Source organism: Protopterus annectens, chromosome 1.part1 (assembly GCF_019279795.1).
Source record: "Protopterus annectens isolate FY-2018-M chromosome 1.part1, PAN1.0, whole genome shotgun sequence".
NCBI classification, from domain to species: Eukaryota; Metazoa; Chordata; order Ceratodontiformes; family Protopteridae; genus Protopterus; species Protopterus annectens.
The window spans coordinates 829758154-829770664 of record NC_056726.1 but is presented as its reverse complement, the minus strand read 5'-3'; the positions used below and the strand labels follow the sequence as shown (position 1 = coordinate 829770664).

At 45.6% G+C, this 12511-nt stretch overlaps 1 protein-coding gene across 2 annotated transcripts in view; it reads left to right on the top strand.

Annotated features, from left to right (window-relative positions):
* The window catches only part of GBA2 (glucosylceramidase beta 2), a 2751058-nt gene that overhangs the window by 2657339 nt on the left and 81208 nt on the right, over positions 1-12511 (top strand). The window lies entirely within an intron of this gene.

Below are 12511 nucleotides of genomic sequence, written 5' to 3'. Positions count from 1 at the left end.
GCTCGAGGCTAGCTCCTATCGCATGGTGCCTCACGGCAATTCCCTACATCTTGTTTGCTGCGAAAGCTTCGAGGTTGTGTCTTACTGGCTCGTTGGCTAAGTAAAAGTTTATTTACTAAATTTTATCCTTTTCCTACTTTTCTGTCTTTTTAATATATATATATATATATATATATAGTTTTTTGTCTCATGTGACTGTTTTGAAAGCTCCCGACCCCTGTTTCCCCCCATAGGACTGTATGGCCCGTTTAAGTTAGAGGGCCATAGTGCCTGTTTAAGTTAGAGGGCCTTTCCTCCCTGTGTATGTGACTCTATATAAAAAAAAAAAAAAAAGTAAAAAAAAGGTTTTTTTTCATAGGTTCATACTAGGCTATCTGCCCCAGGGCATTAGCCAGAGTGTGTTTGGCTTTTGCCACCCAATTTAAATGAGTTTTACTATGCCCTTTTTCAAGATTAGTTTACTGTGCCTCTGTCTAGCAGTGACACAGAAGTGATCCCCGGGGTAAACCTACGATCTCCCATCCACTCTTCAAGATTCTTCTTGAAGAGAGTTAGTGAGGACTCTGCCTAATGTGGACTGGGATTCTATTACAGAGTGAAGGGAGCCTCTGGGTTATGAATCTGTCCCTCCAGCATGTCCTATTTATTTCTGTGCTGAGGTTCAAGTCCCTCGAGCGCATAGCTCGAAGGGATTTGGATTTTCTGAGGTGAAGCATGTCCACTAATTCTGGGTTGGACATGGCTTTATATGTCAGGCATAGATCGCCTCTAAATAGGCTGAGTAGAGCTGGAGTTTCTTTAACCGAGCAGCATATGGCATCTGTTTGAGCCCCTTGATCCTCTTGGTGAGGTGCTTTTGGGGTCTTTCTAGTTGCTGCAGGTGTCTGGTAAGGTACATCCCGAATGGGGCATTGTATTAAATTATGGGCCTGATGAGTGATGAGTAAAGGGGCACAATGACCTCCCTTGATGTAGATGTGAATCCCGTCATGATAAGGTGGGCTATATAGAAGGTTTTTCTAACCACTTTGGCCACGTGGTTGTCAAAGGCGAGATTGCTATCAACTTGGGTCCCCAGGTCCCTAATTACTTCTTCCGTACTTAATGGATTCCCACCTTTGTGGTAATTTGTGGGCACTTTGTTTTTGCCAAAGGGGGTGACTATACACTTTTTGGCGTTTAGCTTGAGGCCATGGCTCTGGCACCAGTTATCTGTCTCAATGAGACCCTTTTGGAGGATGCTTGTGTCAGCTGGAGAGTCTATTATGGCACCCAGTTTGCAGTCATCTGCGAACTTGGTCAGCTATAGTCCTCCCGTGTTGGCCTGTATCTCCGAAAAATATATACCGAAAAAGAGAGGTCCCAGGACTGAGCCTTGTGGGACACCGCTTGTAACTGGTTTGGATTCTGACAAGGCTCCAGCAATTCTGACCATGTGGGTTCTGTCCTTGAGCCAGTTTGCAACCCATCTTATGACATAAGGGTTTATATTTAAGCTGGAGAGCTTATCTATGATGCCCGAGTGGGGTATTGTATCGAAGGCTTTTGCGAGGTCCAGGTAGGCTGTGTGGACCACCTTCCCCTCATCAGTGGCCTTTGTGACTGTTTCAAAGAAATCGACCAGGTTCAAAAGGCATGATCTGCCCTTAACAAAGCCAAATTCGGTAGGATCCAGTGTCTGTAGGCCCCCAATATCTTTATTTATGAGTTCCATGATGATCTTCTCCATAGCTTTGCATACCAGGCTAGTCAGGCTTATGGGGCGGTAGTTTCCAGGGTCCGTTGAGGCACCACCTTTGTGGAGAGGGACCACTGTTGCTGTACGCCATTTTTTGGGTACATATCCTGTAGTTAGGCTGAGATTGAACAGTAGCTTTATGTTGGGGTTCAGCTCTTATTGGAGTTCATGTAGGACGCAGCCCGCGACACCATCTGGTCCCATTGATGCTGTGTTTTTTGCTTTGGAGAGGGCGGTTCTTACCTGAGCATCTGAGCTGTCAGGGGGGCAGCACTAAGCTGGGATGGATATTTGCTCTTTTGGGGGGGGGGGTTGCACTGAACCTGTCAGCCAGGATGTTGGCAATGTCTGTGGGTTCAGTGTATTTTTTATCATTTTGGACTAACTCTGAGCATACCTGGGAGTTACCACCCAGGTTCCTAACATAACTAAAGAAAGCCTTGTGATTTTCTTTAGTGTCCTGTGCAATTTTTCTCTCGAAGCGGGCCTTAGATGATTTTATGAGGGACCGTAGTTTTTTGCTAATACTGATCTGAGATGCCTTCCCTTTTAGGGATTTTGCTCTATCATGTAGTAGCTTCCTCCTTCTGTTGTATAGTTTATTTATGGCTGGGGTCCACCAGACAGGACACCTGCCTTTGGGGGATTGGGTCTTGGTTTTATTTGGGATTGCATGATCCATGCATTCCTGGTGGTGTCCATAGAATGCTGTTATAAAGGATTCTGCAGTTTGGACTGTAGTTTCCACTGGCCTGGGGGGTTTGAAGGATTCCACCTCGGTTTTGAGGAGTGAGAAGTTTGCTTTAGAGAAGTTTTTCACTGTGGCTTTCTGGGCTGGGGGTGGGGTCAGGATGTGGACATCCAGTGAGATTAATTTATGGTCCGATCTTACCAGTGAGGGGTATACCTGTGGTATGGAGCATAGATTCCCCATGTTGGTGATGATCAGGTCCAGTATGTTTTCCCCTCTTGTGGGAGTGGTGACTAGAGTTTCCATAGCATTTGAGTTTATAAATTCTAGGAACTTTTGGGCTAGGGTATTGGGGCTTGAGTAATGCTCCCAGTCTATGTTTGGGTAGCTGAAGTCTCCCAATATAATGGTGTTTGGAGAGACCTTCATATTTTCCAGTGTTCTCAGGAAAGCCAAGTGGGGTTCCTGAGTTTGGGAGGGTGGTCTGTAGCAGGCTGTAAACTGAAAGGCAGTTTTACCCACTGTTAGTTGCACATGGATGGTCTCCGATGCTTCGTGCAGGGCCACCAACCTGGAGGTGTGGGTATCTTTGATGAATATGGATACTCCCCCTCCTTTTGTGGTTCGGTCCAAGTTTTGGGGCCGAAAAGCATGATATGAGTTATAACCTGGTAGTGCTGGGGTGCTCTCAGGAGCCTTGAACCAGGTTTCTGTCACTGCACAGACATCAATGCTTTCCATGCTGAGGAAAGCTTTGAGTGCGTGCATCTTGAGGTTTAGACTTCTGGCATTGAGTAGCATTACCCTTAGTTTCTTTTTCATTGTGTTATCTATGGTGGTGGGTTTGTCTTTTGAGCCTTGCCTAAAAAAGACACTATGGGTGTGGCAAGAGCCTTTGCCAGTATCCAAAAGCTCAGGGGTGACAGGTGCAAGCCATCCCTAGCGAAGCAACGTGGCTTATCGAGCATGTCATCCCAGGCTGACAGGCACTGGATCCCCTTTTAATGACACAAAAACATTAGCCAGTTGTTGAAATTGATCATCTTGTCTTTATATTGTGGCATCATTCTTGGTGAGGGTAAGATGCTACTCAAGGTCAGGGTCATACCGGCCTGGGCTACATGCTCAGAGAGCTCCTCTATGTCTCTTTTCATGTAGTCCAGGGAGGTACGTCTCAGGTCATTCACACCAGCATGGACAATGACTGAGTCATATTTGTACTTGCCTTGGAGTGACCTGAGTGCTTGTGTTATGTGGCGAATCCTAGCGCCCGACAGCTCACCGTGACCTTCTCCTTGTTCAGCCTGGTGAGTGGGACATCAGTGTGTCTGACAATAGAATCACCTATTACAAGTGTATCAGGTGTGTTGTTTAGCCTTAAGGGCTGTGACTGTTCGACACACTGCCTTTGTGAACTATGTGATGCTGCACGTGTTTTGTTTTGGGGTAGTGGTTGCTTGGATGTCTGCTTTGGAGGTCTCTGCTGCTTAGGCAGATTTTTATTTAGAGCCTCTGAGTATGTTTTTGTGTGTTTATGTGTTTGATTTGCTGTTGTGGTAGGTCTGTGTGGGAATGGAATTGTGGTGTGTGTGGTTACCTTCTCCTCCTGACTGGTTACGCCAGTACTGAGTTGAGAGAGCTCAGCCTTCAGTTTGGCTGTGTGGTTGTATCTCTCACATACGTTAGAACTTGTAGGGAGGAGGAGAGGGTTGTCTGTGTACATGAGACAGTTGTAACATTGCCTCAAGATTCCCAGATTCACTAGCTGGACTGGAGTGGAAACCGACAACTGACCTTTGGACATGCTAGAATAGTATAGGGGACTCTTTTATAATTGAATAAAAAGGGCCAGTGGGGAACAGAGTACTCAAAGGGAGTATGTGAGGATGTAGTGCGTTTAATTTTGTAGTGCTAACTTATAGAATTGCTTGTATGAGCAAGTGCCGGGTTTTAGATTAAGAATAGGGTGTTTGTTTTGAGAGCTAGAGCAGTTTTAAGGGAAAAAGTGGAGAGTAGACTTTGTGTAGCCAAGAATGGTTTAGACCGGATTAAGCGGCGCTGCGCTATGCGCAAAATCACGCAAAGCCGCGCCAAAGTGGGTTTTATACAGGGGGACTTGAAAGAGCTAGAAATTGGCCCAAAACGGCCAATAGACTACAAGATTCTTGTGCTGGGTTCACTCCTCCAAGGACAGATAGGCTGCTCTAAGCTCCCCACTCCCACTGGTGAACAAAGAAGCCTCCTTTTATCCAAGAAAGGAAATGGGCAACACAAGAACTATCCAAAAGTCCAGAATACAGCAAAGCCTGTATTAGGGACTATTCCAGGTCAGGAAAGATGGGAAACAAGGATAATTTTTTTTTTTTTTTTTTTGCTTTTTAGTACACAAACAGTAGAAAATGCAGTAAATATATAACACAGGCTAGCGCACTTGAGTGTGTAGCCTCAACAGGTAAATTCAACAAACAGGACAAATTTTTAAAGTGCAGGTAAAAAATAACTGTAAAACAGCTCTAAACAGGCAAAAGAGCAGATATTCTCACTTTTCAGTGAGAACGGACAGTCGCACAGGTAATAGCAGAAAAAAATATACTTAATCAGGTAAGCAGTCACTCTTTTTGTCTCTCTCTGCTGCTAGCACCACTCTGCAGGTAAGCAGTCACTCTTTTTGTCTCTCTCTGCTGCTAGCACCACTCTGCAGGACCAAGATGAGCTTTGCTGAGTAGGAACAAGCACAAAAACCGCGCCAAAGTGGGTTTTATACAGGGGGACTTGAAAGAGCTAGAAATTGGCCCAAAACGGCCAATAGACTACAAGATTCTTGTGCTGGGTTCACTCCTCCAGGGACAGATAGGCTGCTCTAAGCTTTTCTTTCTCTCTCTTTATTGTTGTGGTTAATATTTAGTCTTATCTTTCCTGATAGTCGAAATTTCAAAAGATAAGGATAGGGAGCATAAAGATCATCGCCCTTTGGGGTTTAAAATTTGTGATAGGTGTGTACAGAAAATGTCTCTCACAGACAGCCACACCAGTTGCGTGTATTGCCTTGGTGAAGCCCATTTGCAGGAACCCTGCACGTTTTGTCACACATTTAGCACTAGAGTTTTAAATGAAAGAAAGAGGAAGCTCATTGATAGGAGTCTCATGACCAGTTCCTTCCAGGAAAAGCTGGAACTTGGTCAGGCAGCTCCAAAATCCTCTAAGGAAAACTTTTTGGCCCCAGCTTCAGATCCGACTAAAAAGACTAAAGTGTCGGAGCCAAGAAGTTCCAGTTCTGACTCAGCTTCATCCATTTCGGTGCTGTCGGTCTCCTCGGCTCCTAGACAACCTTCGGTACCAAATATTTTGCTGGAAATCGATGTCGTGTCTCCCACCTTGAGATCCCATTTTGGAGAGAAGGAGATCTCCTTCTGTCTCCACCAGATCCTCCAGGACTCTATCTGATGAGAACATCGAGTGGGTGATGAAGAGGTTGCTTTCGGATCCAGCTCTGGCAAGAAAATTGGCCCCTCTGGAACCAAAGGTTTTGGAGTCGACCCCCTTACTGACAACTGCTCCTCCTCCGACTGCTTCACTCTCAGAGCCTATTACTTCAGGTTCCTCTGTCTTGGACCCATCGGCTCTGGGGATTTAACCTGCTTCCTCTGAGCCAGTTACTGTATCCTTGATATGGCTCAGTCTGGAGCCGAGGGATCTGGGAGCCGACGCTCTCATGGGTTCATAGGTAGGTACTAGGCTATCGGCCCAATGGCCTACGTAAGCCTAGCCAGCAAGGTACCATAGCTTACACCACCCAAGAAAGTTATTTTCTTGTGCCACTGCCCAGCAGAGACACCGAAGTGATCCCCGGGGTGTATTTCCTATTTCCCATCCACTCATCAAGATTTTTCTTGAAGAGTGCTAATGAAGAACTTTGCTTGACATAGATGGGTAGCTTGTTCTAGAGTATAGGAAGTCTCTGGGACAGGAATCTATCCCTCCAGCGTGTCCTGTTTATTGTGGTGATAAGGTTTAGGTCCCTAGAGCTTGTAGCTTGGAGAGATTGGGATTTCTTTAGGTGTAGCATGTCCAACAGCTACTGGGTTTGACATAGCGTTATATGTTAGGCAGATATCACCTCGGAGTAGGCAATATGCTATGGAGTAAAGCAGGAGTTTTTTTGTAGTGGTCAGTGTAGGGCATTTGTTTGAGGCCAGTAATCCTCTTTGTGAGGTACTTCTGTGGCCTTTCCAGCTGCTGCAGATGTCTTGTGAGGTACATTCCAAAAGGGGTGTTGTACTCTATAATGGGTCTGAGTGACGAGTAGAGGGGAACAATGACCTCTTTTTTTCCTGGATGATAACCCTTTTATGATGAGGTGTGCAATGTAGAAGGACTTCCTGACTACTGTGGCGATGTGACTATCAAAGGCGAGACTACTGTCCACCTGGGTCCCAAGGTCTCTTCTCACACATTCTGTGTTAAGTAGATTGCTGCCTATGTGGTAGTTCATGGGTACAGAGTTTTTACCAAAGGGGTGACACTGCACTTTTTGGCATTGAGCTTGAGGCCATGGCTCTGACACCAGGCATCTGTCTCAGTGCGGCCCTTTTGTAGGATGTCCACATCATTTGGGGACTTGACTATGGCTCCTAGTTTGCATTGATCTGGGAACTTAGTCAGCCAGAGGCACTCTGTGTTAGCTTGTACTTCAGGGAAGTAGATACCAAACAGGAGAGGTCCCAGGATGGAACCCTGTGGCACTCCACTTGTCACTGCCTTGAGGTCAAATTTGGAGCCTGCAACTTTTACAGTGTGGGTTCTGTCAGTGAGCCAGTTGGCAACCCATCTTGTGATGTAGGGATTTATACCTAGTTTAGTGAGTTTAGCTATAATTCCAGAATGGGGGATGGTGTCAAAAGCCTTGGCGAGGTCAAGATAGGCTCTTTGAACCACCTTACCCTCATCCACGGCTTTTGGTGACTGCCTCAAAGAAGTCGATCAGGTTCAGGAGGCATGATCTGCCTTTCACAAACCCGAACTGGGTGGGATCCAGAGTTTGGAGGTTACCAATGTCTTTGTTTATGAGTTCCATGATGATACATCAAGATGGATCGCAAACTGGCTCTCAGACAGATCCCATAAAGTAAGCGTAGCGGGATCTATGTCCGAATCCAGACCAGTAACAAGTGGTGTGCCTCAGGGCTCTGTCCTGGGGCCCCTCCTGTTTGGCATATACTTCTCAGAAGTATAGGCAAGCACGGAAGGGCTGTGGCTGACTAAGTTTGCAGACGACTGCAAACTGGGTGCTATAATAGAGTCTCCGGCTGACATGGAGATCCTCCAAAAGGGCCTAAATGAGACTGATGCATGGTGTCAAAGCCATGGTCTCAAGCTAAATGCAAAAAAAATGCGTAGTAATCCCCTTTGGAAAAAACAGAGTACCCGCAAACTACAACATAGGAGGTAATCCCCTGAAATCTGAAGAAGAAATAAGGGATCTAGGGACCCAAGTAGATAGTCAGCTTTCCTTTGATAACCATGTTGCCAAAGTGGTTAGAAAATCCTATGTGACCCATCTGATCACGAAAGGGTTCGCATCAAGATCTAAGGATGTAATGGTGCCCCTCTACTCTTCCCTCATCAGACCCATTATTGAGTACAATGCACCAATTGGAATGTACCTGGCTAGACATCTCCAGCAGCTGGAGAGACCACAAAGGTACCTAACCAAGAGGATTACTGGCCTCAAACAGTTGTCCTATGCAGCACGATTGAAAAAGCTAAGACTGTTCTCTGTTGCATACCGCTTTCTCAGAGGCGATCTCTGTCTAACGTACAGAGCCATGTCCAACCCAGAATTGTTGAACATGCTCCATCTTAGCAAAACCAAATCTGCTCGAGCTACACACACTAGGGATATAAACCTCAACACAACAATGAATAGAACATGCTGGAGGGATAGATTCCCTTCACAGAGACTTCCCTTACTATGGAACAGGGTCCCGATCTACATAAGACAGAGCCCCTCACTATCACTCTTCAAGAGGAACCTTGATGAGTGGATGGGTAACAGAAAGTTCACACCAGGGATCACACCAACAGCACTACTAGATAGGGTCCAAGGGTACTAGCTGCTAGTACAAGGGTCTAGGGAACTACTAAAGGGGCGGTGAATACCGCACAACGTGGCTGGGCTCATATATGCCTTCGGGCAGATAGCCCAGTACCAACCTATGAACCTATACATTCCATGGCCTTGCAGACCAGGCTCGTCAGGCTAAAAGGTTGATAGTTCCTGGGATCAGTGGTGGCTCCCCCTTTGTGGAGTGGGATAACTGTTGCTGTGCGCCATTCAGTGGGCACAAAGCCTGATGTGAGGCTATTACTGAACATGGTGCTTAAATGGGGAGCCAGTTTGTTCTGAAGTTCGTGTAAAACGCAGCCTGGGATGTTGTCCGGTCCCATGGATGCTGTGTTTTTGGCTTTAGAGAGTGCAGCTTTTACCTGCGTAGTTGTGATTACAGGGACTCTGCATTATTCCTGTATAGATATGGGCCCTTTAGGGGGTGAGAGGGGGGCTAAAGTTAGCACTGAACCGATCTGCCAGGATTTTGGCAATATCAGTTGGTTCTGTAATTTTCGTGCCTTTGTGCTGTAACTCAGAGCAGATCTGGGTGTTGCCATCTAGATTCTTGACATATAGCTATAGAATGCTTTGTGGTTGTCCTTGGATTTAGTGGTGATTTTGTTTTCATAGCTAGCCTTGGAGGATCTTATAAGGGATCTCAGCTTCTTACTGAGTCTGACCAGGAAGCTCAACCACTCATGGGATTTTACTGTCTTTTGCAACAGTTTCTTCCTTCTGTTGTACAGTTTGTGTATGGCAGGGTACCACCAGATTGGCTTCCTTTTTATGGAGGATAGCGTCTTGGTTCTGTTTGGAAATGCACGATCCATGCACTCGTGTAAGTGTTTGTAGAGTTCATTTGTATAGGATTCAGCAGTTGTAACTGTATTGTCCATCTGCATGGGTGTCATGAAGTTCACCCTGTCTGTCTTAAGCATGAAGTTGGCTTTGGAGACATTTTTTACTGTGGTTTCCTTAATGGGGGTGAGGGGGCAGGATGTGGATATCAAGGGTGATAAGCTTATGGTCGGATCGGACCAACGAGGAGTTGACTTCAGGTGTGGAACACCGGTCACTCATATTGGTAATGACTAGGTCTAGGATATTGTTGCCCCTGGTGGGGGTGTGGATAAGTTGATCTAGGGCAGTGGAGTTTATGTATTCCAGAAAGTGTTGAGCTAAGGAGTTGGTACACGAGTAGTTTTCCCAGTTAATGGTGGGGTAGTTGAAGTCACCCATTATTAGAGTGTTTCGTTGAACCCTAATATTTTCCAGTACATCAAGAAAAGAGGAGTGGGAATCCTGAGGCATGGTGGGGTATCTGTGGCAAGCTACAATTTGGATTGCAGTTTTTCCCAGAGTTAGTTGCACTTGGATAACCTCGGATGCATTATGCTGAGCAGCTAGCCTGGAGGTGTGGATATCCTTAATGAATATGGACACACCTCCACCTTTGGTGTTTCGGTCCAGGTTACATGGCCGAAAAGTGTGGTATGAGTTATAGCCTGATAGTGCAGGGGTGCTCTCTGGAGCCATGAACCAGGTCTCAGTCACTGCACAGATATCGATGTTCTCCATTTTAAGGAGTGCCTCGAGTGAGTGCATTTTGAGATTTTGACTTCTAGCATTGAGCAGCATTACCTTCAGTTTTTGTTTGCCTGTTCCTGTTATGGTGGTGAATTTGTTATTTGAAACCTGCCTAAAAAAGGCACTATAGGGGCAGCAAGAGCCTTAGCCAGTATCCGGAATCCCAGGGGTGACAGGTGCAGGCCATCTGTGGCAAAGCATCGTGGTCTGTCGACCATGTCATCCCAAGCAGACAGATACTGGATCCCCTTAGAATGACACCAGAAGCTTAACCAATTGTTGAAGTCTGTCATTTTGTCCTTGTACTGCAGTATCGTTCTGGGCGATGGCAGAATGCTACTCAGGGCTAGGATCATACCTGCCTGGGCTACAAGATTGGAGAGGTCTTCCATGTCTCTTTTCATGTAGTCCAGGGAGGTACATCTCAGGTCATTCACACCAACATGGACAATGACAGAGTCATATTTGTACTTGGTGTGGAGTGACCTGAGTTATGTGGCGGATCCTGGCACCCGACAGGCAGCTGACAGTAACCTTCTCCTTGTCTAGCCTGGTGATTGGGATATCAGTGTGCCTGACTATAGAGTCACCTATGACTAGTGTGTTGGGTACGTTGTTTTGCCTTATTGGCTGTGGTTGATTGGCACACGGAGTCGGTGGGCTGTGTGTCATTTGGGTTGTGTTGGGGGATGGAGTTTGCTTGCTTTTCTGCTTTGGAGGTCTCTGTTGCTTAGACAGATTAATATTGAGAGCCTCCGCGAATGTTTTTGTGTTAGTGTGTGGATTTTGGTGGTGTAGATTTAGTGAGACTATGTGATGAGTGTGGTGTGGAGCAAATGTTTACCTTCTCCTCATGACTGTCAAGTTCAGTCTTGGTTAGAGAGAGCTTTAGCTCCAGTTTGGCTAGATAAGTGCATGTCTCAAAGGTTGTAGTGTTGGGTGGTAGGAGGGAGAGGGTTGTCAGTGTACATGAGGCAATTTCTGCATTGCCTCAAGATGCCCATATTTATCAGATAGACAGGAGAGAACACTGGGAGCGGACCCTTGGGCATGCCTGAATAAAAAAATATTTTCCTCTAGATAAGTGAGGAAAGTGAGTACAAGAGCTGTTTTTCTCTAAGCAAGTGAGAAAAGTAAGTACAAAAACTGTTTTCCTCTAGGTAATGAGGAAGGTTGAGTGCTATAGTAATTAGTAGCTTATTTAGTGCTTACAAGTTCTGAACAAGTGCTGAGCATGAACAAGCAAATCTAAGTGCTAAAACTAAGAATCTGTATCTGCACTAGACAAGTTACAGGACAGAAACAAGTGCAGATGCAGGCTTTCAAATCAGAAAGTTGAGAGAGATGGAAGAGATTGCCCAAACGGCCAATAACTACAATTTCTGGGCCAGAACCACTCCTTATGTGGTAGACAGGTTACCTAGTGATTACCACTCCCACTGATAAGCTAGAAGGCTTCCCTCCAACACAGAAAGGCTTGGGGGGCTCAGAAGCTTACATACAGTCCTGGATACAGCAAATCTGTATCTGGAACACTAGTTACAGGAAAGGTAGGAAACAGGCTTACAGGTTTTTTTTTTTTTTTACAGAAAAGTAGCAAAAACAGAGGTAAAAAACAATTCACATGCAGTGCAAGCTAGCACACTTGAGTATGCAACAATATTAGACCAAACACAGTTTAAAAAATGCAATTTAAATAAAAAAGGACTAAAAGCAAGTGCAGAAAAGTTTATTAGGTAGAATGTGGTAAAGAGGTGGGACTGGGGGAGTGTACCAGATCAAATCTACAGTGGGGTGGGCAACTGCAAAAGGCACCAAATTTAAACTACAAACCAAAAATAGGGAGGGTGAGTGGGACAAAACAGTTTCAACAGAGATCTAAGCAACAACTAACAGTACAAACTTTAAAACCAAAAAATATTCTCAGCTCTGCATATTTGCCGATCAGTCTCTTAGAACAGTGAGACAACAGTTTCAACACAGATCTAAGCAACAGTTAAATTGTATAACCAAAAAAAAAAATACTCAGCTCTGTATAATTGCAGATAATCTGTAAGGCAGTCTCTCAGAACACAGGTTCCAGCAATTTGAATGCAGCTGTTACTATACCAACTGAAGACACAGCAGAAAATGGGGGTGGGGAAAACAGTCAACTCCGAGGGGACAGTCAGCCTGGGTTCTCGTCAGAACCGACCCTCTCTCTTGGAGCCTTGGCTCGACTCAGCTCGGCTCCCACTTCTGCTTCGGAGCCGTTCCCCTTTGCTAGGAGTCGACCATCCACCCCCTCGGAGTGGAGGTCTTTGAAGTGAGGAGAGAAGGCTTTCGAAGCTATAGAGAAGGCTTTATCCTCTATTAATGCCATTTCATTGGAACCTGTGTCCCACCA